This window comes from Scatophagus argus, chromosome 1, assembly GCF_020382885.2.
Source record: "Scatophagus argus isolate fScaArg1 chromosome 1, fScaArg1.pri, whole genome shotgun sequence".
NCBI lineage: Eukaryota > Metazoa > Chordata > Actinopteri > Scatophagidae > Scatophagus > Scatophagus argus.
Window position 1 is genome coordinate 19041959 of NC_058493.1, and position 7560 is coordinate 19049518.

The window sequence follows — 7560 nt, forward strand, 5'->3', positions numbered from 1 at the left end:
AGTGAATCCTGAGTGCAGTGATTGATAGGATGCCATTTGTCTGAACCAAAGCCTTAAGGGGAGTCTGGATGAAAAGTGTATTTCACCGTTTTACAGAATATAGACTCTAGAATCCGCATTCAGTCTTGAAAGATGTTAATACTAACTCAATCTCTGATGTCCAAAACTTAAGCTAAGATTCATATTTTTTAAAGAGGGTGTATAGAACACAATGCCAGTTAGCATTTTGCATTTTACATGTTTGTGTCATAGTTGCCAGGCCATATGTGGAAAGATTGTAGAGTAGCTCAGTTTATTTAATTTATTTATTTATTTATTTTGTAAATAAAGGCATATTTATGCAAAGGGAGTTTTAGGTTGGCTGATACTTTGTATTTACAATAACAAGCAAGCTGTCTTCTACAGTAGGTGTTCCCACCAACCAGAGTCAATTTATAACAAATAAAACACCACATTTGTGTTTGAGAATGCATAAAATCTTTTCTGCAAGCGAGGAGAGAACTCAAAAATAGTTAAAAGTAATGTCTAAACAAAGTAATACATAAATGGTTGTAGAAGATAGTGAAAGAAATGTCCCCATGAAATACTAAAGAGTAGCTATAGAGTTGACTTAAAGAAATGGATAAATAGTTGGCATAGCTAAAAGTAATGGATAAATTGTGGAAATATTCAGTTATGAGTAAGCACTTGCTTATATAATGGCTAAATGGTGAGAAAAAAAGGCATGAATAAACGGTTGTAATGGGTATCTAAAAGTATAAAAATGTACAAATGGTGGAAATAGTCAAAAGCGATGAGTCACTGGTTGCAGTTGTGAGCTAAGTGATGATACAGCTGACTTAAAATCATGGATACATGCAAGACCCACCCTACTCTGCCTCTGATTGACCAGTTTTCATTTGTTTAATTTATGGGTAAGTTTAAGTATGGGGGTTAGTTTACCCAATAATATGGAGAGCAGTTGTGTGTTTTCATTTGAAAATATGAAATGAATGGAATGGCAATAAACAATCAAGTTGTCTTAAAGCAATGGATAAAGGAAAGGCTGAAAGCAACACCTAAATGGTTGAAATAGACATCTAAATGTGATTGATATATATTGACATAAATAGCTGATGGGGATAAATAGTGGAATTATAGAGCTAAAGGTGATGGATATTGTGGATGAAGGGGGCAGCTCAGCTGTGGGGGTCCATTTGGGAACCACTGCTAAATATCTCTTCTGACTTGTATTACAAAGGTTTTACAGGCTTTCCTAATGTTGCATTTTTAGCCTGATCAAGTGTGAAGGATTGCTGGGAACAAGCTTTTATTAGAAATCTATACTTAAAACGAATGTCAAAAAATACCGCCTGGATCTGTGATGAGGGTGGGACCTCATTGGCGTCGGGAGAGAACTAGACTTGACACTTTGAATTCAGTCTTGCAACTTTCAGTGGCACAGCATTCAGTATGATATTTATTTTTAGCTCAGGAGCTCAATGCATATATCAGCACTGTACTGCGCAAGCACTGACACCCTCTTATGCTCTCATTCACAAGAATCTCTTCATTGTGTGTGTGTGTGAGAGAGAGAGAGAGAGGGAGAGAGCAAGTGAGAGAGTGTGTGCGCACACAGGGAGGCAGGTCTTGGCTAAAGTTTATTAACTTTCTCTCAGCCAATGGGGCAGCTTGTGCGTTTTTCCTGCTGACCAATGGGACAGATTGAGAGGTTGGAGGTGGGTGTTGCTTAGCAACTGCAGGTAGAATCTCAGATCATGTCGGACCCATTGTTTTATCTTGCCTCCCTGAGAGACATTACATGCTATGTGTTGTGATTTGTTAGTAAAAACACCTCTGTGCAAATGCGTCACAAAGTTGTTAACTCTATTTTTGTATTGTTAGACAAAGATCACAGTGACTTTAATGGCATTTCGCCCTCGAGTCAAAGCACTATTAATTGATTGTCTTTATGTTACTACATGTAGCTGTCTTGTTTTCATTGCCAAGTCACTTGAGCACATACCGGTGTATTTTAATTTGGTTGTTTTATTTTATGCGCTCCTGATTAGTCACAGGGCTAATAACCTTTAGTAAACCCCATGCAGTCAGAGATGAGTGGTTGCAGACATAGACAACAGACAGGCCTGCTATAAGTAAAGACTCTCCAAGTAGATGAAAGGTCAGTATGTGCAACATCCAACCCACCACACCCCTCGATACCATCACGCAAAGCACAGATGCAATTAATTATAATTCTTTATTCTAATTTTTATTTAAATTGTAAAAAGAAAAAAACACTTGAGTCTTGCCTTAAGTGAAATGTGAGGATGCTTTGCTAAATGGTGTTTGAAAAGAGCCTTTTTATTTGTGCACGGCCAAGAGGAGAGAGACTCTGACTACCACATACAAATAATAAGCATGCGATCCCTCCTACAATGTCCCTGACTCCCACGAGGCAACACGTCACAACTGTGAACTTTTCGTCCCCTGTCTAATTAGATGACCTGATATCTTACAGCAATATGTCACAGTGGAATAACTCGTGGAGAGCTGACCGCCTTGTACTGTCTGTCCTTTTACCGCTAATAGTGTCACTAGTTGGCTTCTGTTTTACCTCTGTTAGCCTAAAATTATATGCACGTCACCTGAATATATGTTCTCATGCTTGATGCTGAAGTGAACATGCTAGAAAAGGAAGATTTTCTGCTCAGATTCAAATAGTCCTTTAAATAACTGTCAAGAGCAGCCTTGGTACTTATTATTTTAGGCTCCCCCTCCACTTCCTTTTCTGAGGGACACACATTCAATCAAAGAAACAAAAGAGACAAATAGAAAAGGTTAAAAGGGGACGTATGTGGAAATTATTTGCACCCTGTAGTATAAAATGAATAGTATTTTCAGTGGAAAATATAGCATCATAAGCGATGCACAACAGAGTTGCTTTAGCTCTTTTTCTCTGTCCCGTGATGCTAAATGCAAATATTTAAATGGGGTTTATGGAAATTCCTGGGATGCACCTTGAATTTGGCATGTAAAGCAGGTCCAAGACGATTGTTGTTTATGACACATACATTTGTGTCCAGTACATTGAACAGCGGACAGCAAATAGACATTTAAGCGTAGGATAAAAAAATTGGAGCACATTTGGGGAGATACTTCAACTAAAAAGGCAGTCAAAAGGAGTGATTCTGGATAAGGTAAGTCGCAATAGCTTACACCCTTACAGAGAATTTTAGAAAATTAATGACCAACAATTTTGATAATCTGCTAATCATTTTAGTTCTTTATCCAACAAGCTTGAATGATCTCTAATATGAGCATTTGGTGCTTCTTTCTGGTTTTGGAGGTGAATATGATGGGCATTTTTGGCTACTTTCTGGCATTTTATGTTTGACTAAACAGTCAATCAATACGAAAAAATTGCAAATAAAAATTAATCTGCAATAAAAATAATCAATTGTTGCATGACAAATATTGATTAAAAAAACAAGTAGATTTTGAACGGTTGTCTTAGATTATTTTTTATTTTATTAAAAAAAACTAACGACTAGACTTCACTGACCCAAGGTAGCACCAAACATTCATCCTCAAGGGCAGCATATGTATACTACCTGTCCTCATTCTTTGCCCAGCAGTTTGTTTTGAGGATCATTCCACTTTACACTCTCCCTCTGCATTTTACTCGGCAAACAAATTTAGTGAGAAAACAAGGTGGCAGCAAATACCTGGCTCCCTTTATCAATACATAGCTGACTGCTGGCAGGACCTTGTGCAGTGGTTATTGTGGGGGATGGGAGAGATTTACAGTTTCCTTTACCAGGTAATGTCTCCTGTTGTGAAACAATGTGACAGAAAATCAGTACAGCTGTGATGGCTCAGCAGTGTTCTTTGCCCCTCTACATACTCCTCCAGGAGCTTATCCAAAGCCCACCTCAAATGTACTGTATGTAGCCTGTGGATGACTCATCCTCAGGAGAATGAGCTGCATGGTGCAGGTAGCCTTGCAAATAAACATTTCACGATTTGCACAAGCACTTTGCTGACTTACAGTCTGAACCCACAGACCGCACACACACACACACACACACACACACACACACACACACACAAGCTCAAACAGACAAACCTGTTTTATTCTTCCTGTAAGGCACACAGTTTAAAACATCCTCCTGTGTTAATGTGTCCCTTCTGTATTGCACATGTGATGACTGTTACACTAAAACACACAACAGTGAGACATCATTCAAGGCTCCAGATTTTTTAGTCATTTTGTTTATTGAAACAGCAGATTTGTCATCATTGCACCAATTGCCATGGAGACCAGGTTAAGTCCCAAACCTACTGGTATACAGTACATGAGTGTACGCTCATTACCCTTTACCACAACTTCCAGGAAACGTTGCAGAGTTGAGTGTATGGTGACTCCACCTCTATAGGATGGTTAGGGAATATCAAGACATTCAAATGATTTTTCGTTTCCTGGCAGCCTCTCACACCTGTTCCCTTTGCATGTCCTGCCAGTCCTCCTTTGGCCCTCCTTCAGCCTGCAGCATCCTATTGCTCTGGCGTATTCACCACCCGTGCTGTTAATACTTTGAGTTTTGCCACTATGGTGGGTGGTTGGGGTGGAGCAAGTGATACTTTGATGAGAGATATGTCTAAATCAAAGTTGTGTAGCAAAGTTAATCTGACATCCTTTTATTTCTACAATTAAACTACTTCCTATCCAGGCCTGTAGTCTGTCCTGTTGGAGACACTTCACTGCCCACACAGGTGTTTTTACTTGCTTTGCCTAGACCTCCTCTCAGGACAGTGTGGGCGTGTACAGACTGTGCTTAATTCACATCTGCATTGCCCTCCTGTTGGTTTTGTTGCACCTATTAGGGAACTATAACCTAACACCTTTATCATTTTTATTAGTGCAAACAAAAGGCTTGGTCACTTGAATGTAAATTTCAGTGCTTTTATTTTCTTTTTTTCTTTTATGTTTCTCAACACAGATGCACAAGTCTCCTTTATATTTTAACTCTAGGTATATGTTACTGTCATCAGTTTGAACTATTTCATATGGATTTCTGACTAACCCTGTTTGTTCCTGTCAGTTCAGTATGATTGATGGCTCTAAACACTGCAATACCCGAGACCCTCAGTGACCCTCAGCAAAGTACTTGCTCATTAAAACAGTTCACCGTTGCAACTGGAATCAAAATATCCTACCAGAGTTGTGACGCATCAAAAAACTGACCTGAAAGTTGGCTGATCTGAAAGCTTTTCACAAAGCAGAGTCTTTAGCTTCAGCTTGATGTTAGCAGAATTGCCATTTCCTCCATGGGACATTTTAAAGTACACAAGCTGACACCTTTGACTTTTCTGTCAACGAATTTTATGCCCATACAAGCTATAGTTACATTTTGGTTAAGTTTAAGTATATAAACAACTTGGTTAAGTTAAGGGAAAGGTTGTGATTTGGATTAAAACAACAATGTTGGCAGTGTTTGGGAAACGTGGTTTTTGGTTACAGTGACCACTACGTTAAAGTTAGAGGGCGTTCGACGTCGTGTTTTAAAAACAACTCTGACTTGTGGTTGAAAATAGTAAATGAACGGCTGTCTATCATGTTAAAGTCCATGTTTTATTGGTCCATATGTCCATTACCTGACTTCATCACAAAATAATTCTTGTGGGCATGAGAGGGATTTGAACATAAACATGCGTCATTACAGGGCACAGGCTGAAAACACTGATGCTGTCCTTCCTCTCAGGAAACATCTGTGAGAGTGCAGAGCTTTTATAAGCTGTGTGTATAGCATTTTAGGATCAATAAGTCATTATGAAATTAATTCTGAGACATGAGTGCAAAAGTGCAGACAGGAGGCAAGATGATCAGTTTGATGACTGATAGGCTCACCTCGTCTCCAGAGCTTGAAGCGCGAAACACTGAAAAGGCTGTTCTTCCAGCTGTTCACGTCGAGCAGAAGCTGACAGATCTTCTTGAGCTGTGTCAGTTACCGTATGATGTAGGACGAGTCATCTGTGTACTCTGTTCAGTTGGGATTACGCTCACAGTGCCCATCGAGTCCATGTGGGCCCATTTATGTGACCTTTTTACCTTTGTTGTCAGTTTTTGTTGACTAGCACTTAGTTGCTCATAAACTCGACGTTAAAAAGCAGCATCAGCAGTGCTTTAATCCACTTGACTTTCTATGTATACCTGAGAACTCTGTCATGACAGCTTCACCTTAGCTGAGGGATTGCAGCTTGCAATAAGTGCTTTTAATGGCATATAAAACTTATTTATCTATGTATTATTATAATGATTTAATTCTTAGTGTCTTCTATGAGGGTTTACCTATTTATATTGTCTTGCCTCTTCGGTCCTTATTTATGGTGCAAAAAAACAATAAATATATTCCAGTTACAGTTACATTATTATGCTTTCAAATTCCCTTACAACAGTTTTGTGAGTCATGTTGGTAGAGATTGTAAGTTTTATAAAGATATGATTAAGTGACAGCACAACGTAGTAGCACTGCTGAAATCCTAAAGCGTATCACAGCACTTCTTCTCAAACGCCTTTGCATGACGTTAATTAAATGATTTGACTTAATGGCAACAATCACGCAAGCAAGTTTATTTCATGATCATGCCAGTTTTCACAGGAGTTTTCATGATAGTGTAATGACAGCCTTTTGCACACCTCTTCAAATAACATGTTACCATGGATATTATAGTAGCTATACGTGGGCTGCAGATAGAGCTTAATTTAATTTCCTTCTGCCTACCATGGCCTTTAATTTTAAAAACCTGCAAAAACTTGCACCTGCTTTGTAGAGATGAGAAATTTTCCGCCGAGAACCAGCCTTCACAAAGCGTGTGGACTTTAAGAAATCAGGCTTAATGCACGGCCAACCACTCTTATCATATCTCCTCCCACTTGTTGCGTGTTCCTCCCTCAGACGCATGTGGGAGAGAGCCGTACTTCACTGCTAACACACAGAGGGTTTCTGTGTCAGATGACAGGAAACTGCATTTCCAGGCCAAAGCGCCTGTTTGATAAATAACACGTGGCTCCAGGCGCACAGTGCGTTTCAAAAAATGTGGCCCTCGGTCTGAGCGTTTCTCTGACACACATACTGTACACAGCCACACACACACACTCCTGCTCTCACACTCTTTCATATGTATCGTACACAAACACAAACACTGGGTCTCTCTTTCTCACCCTCTCTCTCTCTCTTTCTCTCTCTCTTCAATGATTAAAAAACAATATCCAGCTTATAACTGCAAGTTAGTCAGACACCCACACTCATTTGCAGTGAAAGGCAAATGACCCTGGTGATGAGTCACTGCGTTCACTCAGAGATTTGCTTTATTCAACACGCTGAAATCTCATAAGGCAGAGTGAAGCAGTGGTTCTCGCCATTGTGCCTCTGAGTGAGCTCAGGTGTGCCTTGACGTTTTTCTCAACAAAAAAAAAGAAAAAAAAAAAGAAAGCAAAAATAGCACATAACATCATTAAAATCCAGTGAAATCAGACTATGATTTCCTATCCACACACACACACACACACCTTACAAT